We start from the raw sequence: 16221 nt of genomic DNA, 5'->3' as shown, positions 1-16221 counted from the left end.
ATGGGGAACAAAAGTGACATGTAGACAATGCTTTTTAACATCTAACCAGGGGCATAGACCACATTCTACAGGATAACACCATCCGCTGGCTTATGTGGGCGATATCATCCATGATACTGAAAATGAAATAGATTCCCGTCATTTGTAGCACATTCATCACTAATGGTCCTCAGGCGACAAAAAGTGAGCCAACCTCATAGAAAGCTTTCTTGGGAAGGCAAGGTATGAATGAAAATGTTGAAGAACCTTGGCCAGCTCAGCTGAAAATAACATCCCAACAGACCCTGACCCTAACTCCATCCCTACAATCCTATTTTTATAACCTGACACATTATATCACATAAGCAGTGTCCTAATACACCATCTATATTGGTATAAAATGTTCTAACATCTTTAGAAATGTATATAGGCACACCTACAAATGGATAAAAGCAGAACACCAAGATATAATCATACCGTATTATATTTGGACTAATTAATACTGACTTTTAATGAAAAGAATGACATGACGTAGCTGGAATTTTATGATTAGTTTTAGATTTTATTGTGGTTTTTCGATGTATTGTATTTTATCTTGTGAGGCTGTAAATTTTTATGGATCTTGCAACGGAAATAAAGTTATTTTACTTGATTTGACTAATTAATAAAAGAGGGTGACATGTCTTCAGCGTACCAATAAAACACACTTTGAATAAATAATAAGACATTCCCACAGCAAAACACAACTTATTAATCCATCGCAGGTGTGTCACTCTTTGAGTCACACACCTGCTCAGCCTCTCATTGCCATGTGCCTGCCAGCTTTCACAGGAGATGCAAAGGTAAGAGCTGAGGCTAAGTTTCTACCCTTAACAACAGTGAGTCTTGTCTTTTGAGACTGTGTGCTGCAGGTGCTCAACCACTGTAAACGTTAACTAAACCCTAACAGAAGTGGTTCCAATGACCTTCATCGTTTTTTGAGTTCCAAACCCAATATCATTGCACCAGTAAAACCTGACCTAATTGGTGAACGATGTCAACCTGTAGAAATGAGCCCTGACAGCCTGATCATCGTCATTGGTTATTGGTACTGTGAACATAAACAAGGTCTTCCAGCCGCTGGCGGAGGGAGATGGGAGAAGGCAGGACTGAGGAGAAAACCTAAAGGAGATATGTCTTGAGGTCTCTATTGAATGTGGTACAGAGCTGTATCTTCCGTGGGATACTATTCCTGATGCAGTAGAATTAGATTGAAAGCTTCTATCGCTATTTTTCCAGCACTGGGGCTTACAAAAACATATTTTATAAGTACTTCACTGATTTCTACAGGACCCCTACCCCATGTGCAACTAGGGGAGACTTTAGGGGTTCTGAATCTTTAGAAATATTGCAGATTCTCCCTCCACAGTGCTCCTAGCCTCAAAGTCGAATTTGAGGAGTGAAATGTGAAATTTCACTTAACCCAGGGCATATAAAACTCATTTTATAAGGGTGTACCTTATAAATATCTGACCCCCCACCCCTGGGACACCTAGGGGAGACCCGGGGGGGTGGGTTCCTAATATGCCAAAACATTGTAGATTATCCGTTTTTAAGTGCCCCAAATCCCAAAGTCGAGTTTGGGCACAATTTACTTTTTAAAAGCAGTCCTGGCACCCAGGGCTGCTTTTAAACTGGTCTCAGACTTCAGCAGTGCACACATGCAAGTGCAAAGAGAGCTGCTGGCCTCTAAACTGCCAGGCCCTAGAGTACTAGGGGTTTCTTGGTAGTTTCAATCCCCCTGTCCTATTATATACTAGGGGCTTATAGGGTAGGTCATGCCAATCACAGGGGTACCCCACCATACCATTGTGTACCCTAGTGTATGTAGGTGATTTAACTGTATTCTAATGTGTCTCTTTCAGCATAGCACTGGCCCTGGGCCTGGTTAGGCAGAGCCCAGGGTCAGTCAGTTACCACCAGTATCAGTCAGCAAAAAGTTGGGTGGTGCCCAGGGCACAGGATGACTTTGCAACACACAAGGTAGCACAGATCAGTACCTAAGGAAAGAACCAGAACCTTCCGGAGGAGCCAGATCATTCTGGAAAAGCCAGAACATTCTGGAAGGAGCTGAAGGTTCTGGACACATCTGGGACAGTAAGAACATTAGACTTGGCCTGGCAGCAGCGGCCAATAGGTTCTCCATTCAGGGAGCGTAGTTCGCCTCGTTTGCATTTCCTGCATCCTTTTTTATTTTCTTTACTTCAGTTGCCTTGGTTAACCTGTCCTTCCATAGATACTGAGCTTTCCTTGCTACCATTCCGGAATTCTTGCCCCTGCTTCCAACACTACCAGTCATCCTGGCTCTCAGCATCTCTACTATTAGAGGTTGACCTTCATATTCGGTTCCTGAACTGTAGCGTGATAGTATGGGGCTAGTCACAGCCTCTCAGCTTTCGAACCCTGGTAAGCCATTCTACTAATACCCTTAAGATGTATTCTGTTGTATGCAAGTATATTTAGATGAAAGGTACCTTGTCTTATATGATTAAGGGGGGTTTCCATTCCGTACATTGCAGACTGAGATCTTTCCGCATGTCTTTCACCAGCCTGTGCTCCTCAAGTCAGCGAGCTGAGAGGCCTTTCCCTTTTCCCCCTTGTGCAGTCACTTCAGATTCTGGAGTTCATAACATACCTTATTTGACAGAAAGGCGAAAGAGGTGGATTAACATCGGAGTCCCTGGCCTCAATTCCAGTAAAATCCTCACACCATTAATTTAATTATTTATAATATTTGCCTCTATTATTTATTTAGTTGTTTTTTTTATTTTCAAATGTGGGGAGTGAACAAAAAGTATCTATTGGTACATCATTAAGCTTGTTTCAGACAGTATAAGTATGGCTATAGCATACCAATTTAGCATGAATGACTCAGAAAACATAAAGGCACAGAAGCACTGAAGCAACAAGTATTCTAAAGGAAGTTGTGCGCTAACACATTTCAAGCACGGGCAAATTCCAACAATCATTCACTGCACTGTGGTTGGGAAAAGGAAGGTAGGCAGATGAAACTGGCATAAAGAGCTTACATAATCTCGATGGAGTTCTCTTATTTCCTCCTGTGTCTATATGCATTAAAACAAGATTATATATATATTAACTGAAAAACCAAATGTTAAAGTAACGTTATAGTTAGGTGAATATGTCAGTGACAATATTAACGTTAATGTATAGTAACAATGGGGTAACCCTGTGTCCCTCAGAACCTATATAGAAAGCTGCAGTTGGTTCTGTGGGGTGAGAACAATTGCTTCGGATTTCGAGCACTCAATCATACAACATACATTTTGGTTTATAGTAACAATGCATTAGTGATTAAGTTGGAACACAAAAGACAGACAATTTTGCTCTGTGTCAAAAATATTTACTTGAAGCATTATTATGCATTTTACGATAAGGCTGTTAACAGTTCAATTAAAGATTGGAGTGACATTAAATATAGTGAAAAAAGATGGTGCTCATTGAAAGGGGAAGACAGCCTAAAATGAAATTAATTAATGCGTGTCGGGTAAGTTCCAACTATGAAAAAATGAACTAAAAATGTATTTTAGAAGGTGATACCTCTATCATGATACTCACGCATTTTTGGGATAATTCTCCTAAGACTGCCCTAAAAGATGTCTCACAATGGCCTGTAATCTGATGGGATGAAGGTAAATTATATTAATACCGGCATGGATAGGTTAAAGGGGGCAATGTGTTGCGAGAAAGAGAAAAACAAGATAAATGGTCTTACCTGAAGGATTCAGGAAGACTCCAAATTGTGGAATCTCAAAATGAAAGGCCTTGCAAGGCCTGTACCCTATCCATTGAGGGTACCTCGTTCCCACATCAGAACAAGACATATAACGTCTCACAGCACACAAACTGCAACAGTGCAAATTTGATATATGCCTTCAAGTGTCCGTATAGCTAGTTACATGTGGGGCAGACTACTCAGAAGGTGAAGGCCAGAATCCAGCAACACCTTAGCAGACTTAAATGTAAAGTGCAGGGAGCTCTTCACCAACCAAGGACACGCACCTGACAGCCTTAGATGGTGGGTACTGCAGAAAATCCGCCCTCACCCTCGAGGGGACAACATTGGCACAACCTTGAATCTCAAGGAGTGTAGGTGGACACACTCTTTGAACACGGTTGGGAACAGATTAAATGAAATGGAGGAGACCTCCAGACAAATGGGCCAGATATAGTATGGCTGACACAGATTGACCTTTACGTCTCTGTTCGCCACTCAGTTAGGGACCATTACAGCTCTATGTCCTCCACATTCATGAACAATCCCCTGATGAATATTATGACACGGTCAATGGGTCCATTGTGATTTTCACTTCCGCTTTATTTTCAATGTTCAATCTTACCTAACTACTTAAAACACGTCAATTGTATTGTAATGCTATGGACCAGTTAAAAGATTCAGTGACCCCATATGTCTTCATTCCCTAAAAAGTGGTGAATATGTTCTTGTCTTTCAATGTCTTTTAAACACGTATGGTCCATCACTGTGGCCAGTAACTTACTATGGAAAACCTCGTGATTATTGAATACTTAATCCTAATGCGCATTTTCCTCTGTCCGGAAGTGGTTTTGATGCTAAACTGGAATATCTATATTATTTCTTTCAAGTATGCACAATTGACTGAATTTTGTTGGGCACTATGTTTTATTGCGCACCCTGTTGCCTAAATCCATTTATACATTAGATCAGAACCATGGCCACTAAATGTTTTTAAGGCAATAATTTATGCTGGTACAAAATCAACTACATGTATCCAACATATGCAACACAGACAACATTTTATCCAGATTTACCTGCCCAATATTTCTATGGCCACTAAATAGTAATTGACAGAATGCCCTTTCACACGCGCATCATGTTTTTAATTCATACACGAAGGCTCCCGTAGCATCGCAGGCAGGTGAGAGTGGGAGCTCAGGATGGGTCATGCTTCACGTTGAACTTGACATTGAAGCGCCGCAGACAGCATTCAGCTGCTGCGACACTCCGTGCACCTTACCCTTGACGTCAAGTTGACGTCAGGCTGCCCCGTTTTTCCTTCTTTACCGGCATTCAAGCAGTCTTATGTCAATCTTTTCACACAGTACTCAACCCGGATTGTATAGTTTGGGCGCAGAGGAACAAATGATTAAATTCCCCCTCAGGGTGCACCGATTTCCACAGCGGCCCTACCCACAAGATTAAATATGAATATATTCTGAACAGGTATAATTGGCCCTGTAATACATCATTCAAAATTGACAGCTCATGCTGATTTCATTTAGTATTCAATATGGATCTTCACTTTTAGATCGAAAAATGGCTACTACCTGCAAATTCATTTTGAGATTCCACAATTTGGAGTCTTCCTGAATCCTTCAGGTAAGACCATTTCTCTTGTTTTTCTCTTTCTCGCAACACATTGCCCCCTTTAACCTATCCATGCTGGTATTGATATAATTTTCCTTCATCCCATCAGATTACTGCCCATTGTGCGACATCTTTTAAGGCAATCTTAGGAGAATTATCCCAAACATGCGTGAGTATCATGATAGAGGTACCACCTCCCAAAATACATTTTTAGTTCATTTTTCATAGTTGGAACTTACCCGACACGCATGAATTCATTTCATTTTAGGCGGTCTTCCCCTTTCATCCTTCATTTTGTCCTGAAGAAGACCCGCCATGATGCTGTCTTAAAATAAGGTTTACGTCAGGGTCGAAACGTTGACTTTGTTATTAGTTCAGTGTTATCAGGTCATCTGGTTCCAAATTAGCAAGCAATCGTGTAATCCACCAGAGACACTGGTTCCCCCTTCATACTGACCATTTTAGCTCTTTTCTCCCTTGTATAATTTGTACATACATTTGTCTCACCCATGTATTAACGACACTCACTGTCTCTGAGCACCGTCTTTTTTCACTATATTTAATGTCACTCCAATCTTTAATTAAATTGTTGACAGCCTTATTGTAAAATGCATAATAATGCTTCAAGTAAATATTTTTGATGCAGCGCAAAATTGTCTTTTGTGTTCTAACTCAATCACTAATGCATTGTTACTATAAACCAAAATGTATGTTGTATGATTGAGTTCTTGAAATCCGAAGCAATTGTTCTCACCCGACAGAACCAACTGTTGCTTTCTGAGGTTCTGAGGGACACAGGGTTACCCCATTGTTACTATACATTAACATTAATATTGTCACTGACATATTCACCTAATATTAACGTTAAAGCTAAAAAAAACACAGACGTTCACCAGATATTGTTAGCAGAGCGAACAATAACTTATGCCCCAGCCATGCACTGCTTATGACCTCACATGTTAGATCACTCATGACCTGTTGTATGACATTAGCCCCTGCCCCCTAGCCCTGACGATGCCCTGGGGACACCGGTTCAAACATAAATATTAAGGCCGATAATCAGCCCTGAAGTGTCCATCCCCTGGGGCTGGATACGTTGCAGTGTTCTTGGGACCTCATCCCCGGAACACTGTAGTTCCCTGCTCAGGAGAGTATGAGCATACTCCACCTGCACTCTCCCATGCAGGGAACAGAACTTTGCTACCGCCTGGGTGGAAGAAGTTAAAAAATGCTGCTCCCACCTGGTTGGGAGGAAAGTAATGGAGCTGACTCCCTGCAGCACCTAGTTTGGTGCTGGCCTGGAGCAGCACGGGCTGCGGGGGCATTGGAGAGTCCCCCACAATCCCCAATGTGGCACTCATTATTGGTGCCCTGATTGGGTACTGCGGCACCCACCAATAATGAAAGAGTTCGGCCCCTGCCAGGGTAGCCGGCAGGGGCTCCCACCAAGGCCCTAAAAAAATAAAATAACAGTGTGGGTGTCCCGGGTGGGCACTGGGGCACCTCCCGAAAAGAAAGAAAAGTGATAAATGAGCTGCAGGAGCTATCACACATGCCCTAAGTAACTATAACTCGGATCCCACCATGCGCATTGTTATCATCAATTATTTAATTTCAGATGTTGCAGAGATGTTATTAATAATGTCATATAACCTGTCATAAGTGATGTAATATGTGAGGTATTTAGTAGGGGTGGGCGGAATTTGCGTAGTCGCGCTACGCAAAGCTCTGCAAAATGGTAAAAAATCTCCACGAGCACGCAGAAATTCCACTAACACACGGAATTGCTTGTTCGCGATATTTTTTTCCTGTTCACGAACGCTGTTTGCGTGCTTGGGGGGAAATATCTCGCGAACATGCATTTTGAGAACGCGAACAAGCAAAAGATTCTGCGAAGCCGCGGAATGCAGGATTTTGGGCAATTCCGCGTTCTCCGCGGAACGCGAAATTACCCAACTGTAACTACCTACTGGTGCAGTAGGTAGCATATATATCTATAGATATCTATAAATATCTATAGATATAGAAATATGTATATATATTACCTACTTGCAGTCACCAGTAAGTAGTCATATTTAGGACCGAGTTTCCATAGGAAAAGCATTTTTTGTTTTGCCAATAACTTTGGCGCCTTTTGACGAATTTTCATGAAATTTTCCAAATTAGTATGATAGTCAGTTCAGCTGCTGTGTCGAACGTTTTTGGGTGATTCATCAAGCGGGGGCAGAGAAAAAGGGGGTCCCAAAATACTTTATCCCCGGGAAAAATTGGTGTAATTTCATCTAGCCCAAACCCCTGGATGAAATTACACCAATTTTGGCAGAAAGGTTTTGGTTCAGAAAGCAACTTTTTGTTATTTGGTGTAAATCCATCCAGGTAACTAAAGGAAAAAGCAATATAGATATTTAGGGATGTGGATGCCCTGCAGATTCAACAGTCCCCTTGCTGATATCTAATTGGCTGACAACACTTCAACCAGGAAGTGTTGGCAGCCATTTTGCGTCTCAGACTCATCTGAGTCTCAAAATTAAAACAAAATTAAGAAAAGGGGGCAGGATATGAATACTCTGACCACCCAGGCCTGGTGCTAGAGTCCTACAGGTACCCCTTCCGGGCCCAAAATAATTTTTTTCTCGTATTTGGCACAAAATTGCCGGTGGATCCGTAAATTTGTGGAAACATTTAAAGAAAAACAAGCGTGGTCTCCCACGCTTGTTTAAAGAATAGGCCTCGGATGGGACAGGTCAAGGGGGCATGCTTTATAATAAAAAATTGGGAGGAGGCGCAGTTAGGCGACCTCCTGTGGCTCTGAAGAGCCGCGGGGACAACACCTCCCTGGGGATTTACAATTAAATTGAAGGGGGACATGCGGACCCCCTCCTTAGCCCTGTAGTACCCCAGCTGACCACCACCACTGTTATGTTTCATATAGGTACCCTAATATAGGCCCGGGTTATATCATACACCTTCACCTACATTAGCTCCCTTATACTAAACAGTAACAAGCCTTTGGGATTGAACCTTTACCTAGTTCTAGTCCTGGGTTCAGAAGGAGGGTTTTTCCCTTAACAATAGCGTCCTATAACTTCATCAATGGACTCATATAGTATGAATGAATATTCATAAGGGTTCTTGGAAACCAGGCAGAGGCTTCACCATCTGCATAATATTTACGTACAAGGTTCATCCCATACGTCCTCCTCAAATCCAACAATGGCTAATACAAGAAACAAGGGACAAAGAAACCCTAGATACTTTCTGTATAAATACAGCCCATCTTGCTAGGGTTGGTATAGGAAACTGAGACTTCCAGGCCGACACACTGACCAGAGACGTTGAGGCTCCTGCATGCAGACGCTCCAGCTGACAGTGGTCTAACACATCCCTCGCGGGGTGTCCAACTAAAGACCAGGATAGGGTCCCACACTCTCTCACTTCAGGTAATGAGGTTAGACTAAATCCTAGAGGGATTGTTTGCTTCACACCTACTCACATGCTAGATACACTTAGGTACATCTAGATAGGCATCGTAGGAATACACACACTTTTAGATGCATTTTATATTCATGTATGTATTCATGGTTATCGCAAGATAGTAGAACTGTACTATCCTATTGTTTTCACTATACTGCTAATCATATATATCTGCTTTGGTCCAACGGTTGTTGCAGCACATCTATTTTACACTAGAAGAACAATTGTGCAATAAATTCTTATTGTAACACGCGTGACTGTGTAACTCTCTGAGACCGAATAAGTGAGCACGAGTGACTGTGCGAAAAGTAGAACATTATTTCCTCGATCTTGGGGGATCAGGGTTGTCGTGTTCTGTGGTTTCCAGAAACTATTCTCTCCCTGATAAGAGGAGAGTCTAGTGACACTGTGAGCTAACTAAAACAGAAAGGCTAACATTCTCGGTGGGGGTCTGCCACCAAACCCACAGTTTATGTTATACGGAACACGCAGATCCTGTATAGGTAATATAGGAACTACACGACACCACCCTGGGGCAACAAATCCAAATAAATGGGGAGGGGGCCGCACAACCCTATCCCAGGTCCTATTCGGCTCCGGGGATCACCACCTTCCCGTGTGCGGCCGTACAAGCTGAAAGGAGGAGGTCTGTGTGATTCCCTTCCTGGAGCCATTAATGGCCCTGGAAACTGCCACCCCCCATGGCCGGCTCTCTTTGTCTCGAGGTGCCCACCCTCGGGACATAGTAGTTTGCTATTGCCTGGTGGGAGCTATGACAGCTTCCGCGAAGCAAGTGCAAACTGTAAGTCACATCCTAACGGGCAGGAGCAGGAAAACTGCTCCTATCTTGCTGGGAGCTGATTTTTCAGATGAAAGGATTGCTCCCTCATGCTGGGAGCAAAGCAACATTTTCGGCTGCTCCCTGCAATGCCTGCTCCCACTGGGGATAGGGAACCAGGAGAGACTTCGGGGGCATTAAAGCTACCCCCCTAGTCCCCAACGCTGCACACTGGGTGGGCTCCAGGGCACCCAGCATGAAACGGCATTGATGGAGAGAAAACAAGTTTATTTTTCTCTTGTATTCCATGCTGAAAACTGATCTGAAAATCCTTATTGGAGGGTAAGGCATGATTGATCTATCGGAGCGCGACCTGATCCAGGGTGACACGATGCGCGGTTTCTTTCTCATGGTTCTCCCTTATAATTACATTGAGTATGCAAGTGTCCAAAAACCATCTGCAAGCTCAGCCCACTTGGCCCTACCCCATTTTCCTTAGTAGTATGCAAAGGTCTTCCTGCATTTTCCTATGTTGATGAACAGCTTACCAAAAGGCCCCCGAGTGTTTCCTGCTGATTTTGATGATGCGTTCTTGATGCAGAGAAATACAAGGACGTCTCCACCAAACAAAGAAGCACTGCATAAAGTTAAGAAGAAGTACCCTTGTTTGGTGGAGATTTCCCTCTTTGTAGTCTCGTTATCTTCTCTAGCAAGGATTCACAGATTTGTGGATCAATACCTTGAGGAACATTTGTGTAATTAAATGGACACAAGGCCACTGGAGGTATTGCCACGTGGTCCATCTCCCAGCTGTAGTGTAGATTATGCACTAGACACTTACCCAATGAGATAGCACTTACTAATTCGAATAGACATTTTGCGCAAGACTGTGTAATTTTGTTGAATAAAGGGGCATGCAAGATTCTGTTCTGGCCCTGTCACTCACACAGCTACTGACACACCTCACACTGACACTCAGACACCCACTCACATGGCCATACAGTCACTCACACATCCACTCAAAAACCACTCACACCTTCTCACAGACCCATACAGCCATGTACACACCCACTCACACACCCACATTACCACTCACACACCCACTCACAGAAACATACTGCCACTCCCACTCGCAGACCCATACAGTCACTGATTTATCCACTTAGAGACATAGAAAACCAATCTCACATCCACTCACACACCCACACAGACACTCAGACACCTACTCACACACCCAATTCTGCCACTCTCACATCCACTCACAGAACCACACAGCTACTCACACACTCGCTCACACACCTATACAGTCACTCATACCCACTCAGTGACCCATACAGCCACTCACACACCTACTCATAGACCCATTCAGCCACTCTTGCACACACTATCAAAGGTTACCAGTTGCAGTTAGGAAATACAATTTAAAAAACCCTCAAAATTCACAAAAAAACCCCAAAGGTTACAGGGACATTATGGTTAGGGAATTATTATTATTATTAAATTGAATTTGTAGGGCGCACAGCTACCCCAAAGGGTTTCCCGGCACCGTCCTGGTAGGAAAGAGAAGTTACTGAACGAAAGAAGGAATTAGAGATTGAAATACCAAGGGGCATATCAGCAACAACCGGCGATAATTATCGCTAAGCGCACTTAGCGCTAGGATAATTATCGCCGCCGGCTAGCGTGGATTTTTATCGCTGAGATAGCGTGCTATTAGCAACGCTTATCTCAAAAGCGATAAAAATCCTCGCGCTAACTGCCAAACGTGAGATTATCTGATAGGGCCTCACATACTTAGCCATGATATCCACCTTCCATAGGATATCATGGCTAAGTCAGTTTCAAAGCAGGTGTAAGGAAAGTAGCGATAACAGAAGTTATCGCTACTTTTCTTGTCGCTATGCTGCTTTGCGTGAGGCTTGATAATAGGAGAAATGTCGCTTAGCGACATTTCTCTCATTATCCTGGGGAGGAACGCCCACTTTGCATCTCATTAGAGATGCAAAGATGGGCATTCGGAATTCAGGCGTTAAGGCAAGGTTTCATGCGAAACCGTGAACTTGCTGATATAGCGATAAAATTATCGCCGCTTTTCGGCCGAAAACGGCCGCAAAAGCGGTGATAATTTTATAGCGCCGCCTTGTTAATATGCCCCCAAGTCTTCAACCTTTTGCGGAATACACCATACACGGTTTCCTCGCATAGTGAGACAGATAGAGAGTTCCACAGGGTTGGTCCTAAATAAAAAAAGGACTGATCAAGCATGCAAGAAAGTTTGATTTTTGGAACAATAAACCTAGTCTGCTGGGCAGAGCGCAGAAGGCGCCGGGGTTGATAGTGCTGAACTAGATCTTGCAAATATTTCAGGGCCACTCCAGTTTTAATTTTAAACATATAGCAAAGGGCTTTAAATTTGACTCGGGTTTTCCACCGTCACCCAATGTAGATAGCGAAGGAAACCTGAGACTAAGGAAGACTTAGGCACATGACACAGCAATCTAGCCGCCGCATTCTGCACCACTTGAAGTCTCTGAATAATTGCTTTATTAGAGCCCATATAAAGAGTGTTGCCGTAGTCTAGCCTATAGGTAACTAGGGCAAGGACAGCTGTTTTCTGAGCAGAGATGGGAATCATCCATAACATTTTCTTCAACCATTTTAAAATAGTAGAACAGGTAGAGGACACCTTGATGATTTGTTGTTTCATCGATAGATGTTCGTCCCACGATAAAGCCCAAAATACGAACATGATGTACCGGTGAGGGTAAGACACTCATTTCAGAGAGCCTGTGTTGATGTCCCCAATGGTCATGATTTTTCCCTAAGAGCATGACTCCAGTCTTGTCCCCATTTAATTTTAGCAGGTTGTTTTGCAACCATAACACTACTTTGCTCAGACCTGACTGCAGAAGAGGAGAGGGAAAAGATGATCTGGGTGTTGTCAGCATAGGAAAAAAGGTACAGGCCATTCTCTAAAGCAACATCAGCCAAAGGACGGACATACACATTAAATAGAAATGGGCTCAGCACAGAGACCTGTGTAACACCATAATGGGACGGATAAGAGTTGGAACTAGCCAACGCAGAGATGACCTGAAAAGCTCAGTCCATTCAAAAAGAACAGAGCCATTACAAGGAAGTGCCCGCCAGGCCCAAGGTCTGCAAGGTTGTCAGCAAGACGGAATGAGACACCGTGTCAAACACGGCGCTGAGGTCCAGCAAGATGAGTGCCGCCATTTCACTCTCATCTAACGTACCTTTCTTGCTTCTTTCTGTACCCCTCTTCCCTCTTTCTGCTCTACTCTTGCCTTTTCTGCACTTCTCTTGCCTCTTTCTGCATTTCTGTTGCTTCTTTCTGCACCCCTCTTGCCTGTTTCCGTACCTCACTTGCCTCTTCCTGCACCTCTCTTGTCTTTTTCTGCACCTCTCTTGCCTCTTTCTGCATCTCACTTGCCTCTTTCTGCACTTCTCTTGCTTTTTTCTGCACCACTCTTGTTTCTTTCTGCAACTCTCTTGTCAATTTCATCACTTCTCTTGCTTCTTTCTACACCTCTGTTGCTTCTTTCAGTACTTCTCTTACCTCTTTCTGCACTTCTCTTGCCTGTTCATGCACCTCTCTTGCCTCTTCCTGCACCTCTTTTGCTTCTTTCTGCACTTCTTTTGCCTCTTTCTGCCCTCCTCTGTTGGTTCCTCCTGCACTGCTCTTGCTTCTTTCTGCACCTCTATTGCAAATGTTTGCACCCTTCTTGCCTCTTTCTGCATCCCTCTTCCTGCAGCTCTCTTGCCAATGTCTGCACCCCTGTTTCCCCTTCCTGCACTTCTCTTGCCTGTTTATGCACCTCTTGTGCCTCTTTCTGCACCTCTCTTGCCTCTTTCTGAACCCCTATTGCCTCTTCCTGCACCTCTTTTGCTTCTTTCTGCACTTCTCTTGACTCTTTCTGCACCCCTCTAGCCTCTTTCTGCACACCTATGGCTTCTTTCTGTACTTCTCTTGCTTCTTTCTGTATCTTTCTTGCATCTTTCTGCACCCCTCTTGCTATGCTATGTTATGTTATCACTATTTATAAAGCGCAGCGATTACCTGAGGGAGTCCTTGTGCAGAACCTCTAATTCTCTGAGACGTAAATAGGAGACAAGGATAAGCGAGGAAAAAGCCAGGTTTTCAATCCTCTCCGAAAGGTGAGGAGGTCCAGGGCCTTTCTCAGATTAGGGGGGAGATCATTCCAAGCTTTAGCCGCGCATACCGTAGAGCTTTTCCCTCCCCATGAGGATTTCTTGACGAGTGGCACTATCCCCAGTTTGGCTCCTCCGGAGCGCAGGGTTCTCTAGGTATATACCACTGCACTTGCCCTTTCAGGAAGTCTGGGCCTATCCCGTGGAGTGCCTTAAACATGGTACTTAGAGTTTTAAAACACACCCAATTCTTGACTGGCAGCCAGTGCAGTTTTCTCCATTACTTAGAGATGGGGTCATATTTGGGAGTACCCGTGATCAGCCTTGCTGCTGCATTTTGCAGTAGTTGCAATTTGTTCACAAAACGTTCCTGTATATTTAAATACAGGCTGTTGCAATAGTCAATCCTGGACATGAGAAGAGCAGTGACTACAGTTCGCTGACAATTTGTAGGCAAAAAGGGAAGAACTTTCTTAATCGTTCTAATTAAAAAGTAGACAGAAGATGCCACTGCATTGATTTGGTCACCGAAGTTGAGTTTTTCATCGATAATAACTCCTAGGTTCTTCGCCTCCCTAACCGGAGTTGGAAGAGTCCACATGTCTTCTGGCTACCACCTTGGGGTCCAGAAGTTAGGATCATTGCCAAACAGGATGACCTCGGTCTTGCCTGAATTCAATTTCAGGCAGTTTTGTGACATGCAGCTCCCGATTGCTGCCATGCAATCGTTGAACCTGTTTTCAATTCCTGTTATCTGACCAGGCCGCAGAGCCACCACAATTTGCATGTCATCCGCGTACGAAGTCAGACTGAAAGCCAAATGACCTGATCAAGGTAGCCAGAGAGGAGACATAAATATTAAAAAGAGTGGGGCTAAGGGAGAATCCCTGATGTATTCCACACGGCAGTGAGAAAGGTTTGGAATTAAAGTTACCCAGTGCCACAGTTTGAGATCCATCCAACAAAAAAGATCTTAGAAGATCATATGCTTTGCCATGGATACCGCATGCAGACAAACGGTCCATCAGAACATCATGATGGACCGTGTCAAAGGCTGCAGACAGATCTAGCATAATCAGAGCAGCTTTGCCTCCCCTGTCCACAGCCTCCCTTATCTCCTCCGTAGATTTTATCAGGGCAGATTCTGTACTATGCCCTTCTCTGAAACCATATTGGGTTGGTTCCAGAGCATTGGTTTCACATAGAACGGTGCTAAGCTGATAGTTCATGGTTTTCTCAACCAATTTTGCAGGTAATAGGAGGCGAGATATGGGTCAAAAGTTATTAGGCTCCTCTGGGTCCAAATTAAGCTTTTTTAGTAAAGGCAATATTGAGGCCAGCTTCCAAGGGCTAGGGAAGTGCCCAGCTTCAAACATTGTATTGTACAACGGGGGTGAGTAGTAGGGCCACAGGGCCTGTTTAATTACTGGGACTGCACAAGGGTCATAAGGGGAGCCTGATCAGGGGGGAGAGGAGCAGCTTCTCAGTGTCTGTTGTGGACAATGGCCCAAATTTATTGAAAACCGTGAAGGGGTCAGAAATTGGCCGCCTTCCCTCCAACTGCACCCCTGATTCTTCCGGGTTAGGATGACTAAAGTCCAAAAAGATTGCCTCTACTTTGTTCAGAAAGAACTTGGCGATATCATCGCAAAGTTCCTGACTTGCCTCAACTTTTGTCATGGTGGGGGAAGCCAGACTTGAGGCAGTTTTAAAAAGTTATTTAGTAGAGTTATTTGCAGAGTTAATTCGATTTGTAAAGAACTTTTTCTTTGCTTCAAATAGGAGTTGTTTGTAAATAGCCAGACTTTGTCTATAATTCTTTTTCTCCTCTTCCTTGCAATCTTTCCTCCAGCTCCGCTCAAGAAGCTTACAGGAAAGTTTTTGTCTCCGCAATTCTTGTGAATACCAGGGGCTGTGGAATGTGTCCTTCTAGGGCGTAGCATTTTAGCTGGAGCCAATGTATTACAGGCTGACTCCACCCAGGATGTATAATAAGTGACCTCCTCTTCTGGATCAGATGGTAACTGACAAACCGAGGCCATGAGTACAGCCTGTAAGTCTGTACTCTCAATTTTGTTCCAGGCTCTGCTTTGAATCTGGTTCTTAGGGCCTTTCTCCGCCCTATTATGGGTAGCTTGGAGTATCTCAAATTGAACTCCCGTGTGGTCTGTCCAAGTCAAAGGCAGTGTGCCTGTAAACCACAAGTTTGGGTGATTTAAGAAGATTCCATCTAGAGTGTGACCTGCCAAGTGCGTGGGGCTCGTCGCCTGCTGAGTCAGGTCAGCACTCTTCATCAGATCTGTGAGGGCCACTGTGTCAAAGTCCTCCAATAATTCCAAATGGTAGTTAAAATCTCCCAAGATTGTGAAGGAATCTGAACACAATGCCTCTTCCAGCAGGTTCCCAATGG

The sequence above is a fragment of the Triturus cristatus genome, chromosome 3_2, assembly GCF_964204655.1.
Source record: "Triturus cristatus chromosome 3_2, aTriCri1.1, whole genome shotgun sequence".
In the NCBI taxonomy this organism is placed as follows: Eukaryota; Metazoa; Chordata; class Amphibia; order Caudata; family Salamandridae; genus Triturus; species Triturus cristatus.
Note: the sequence above shows the minus strand (reverse complement) of the source record.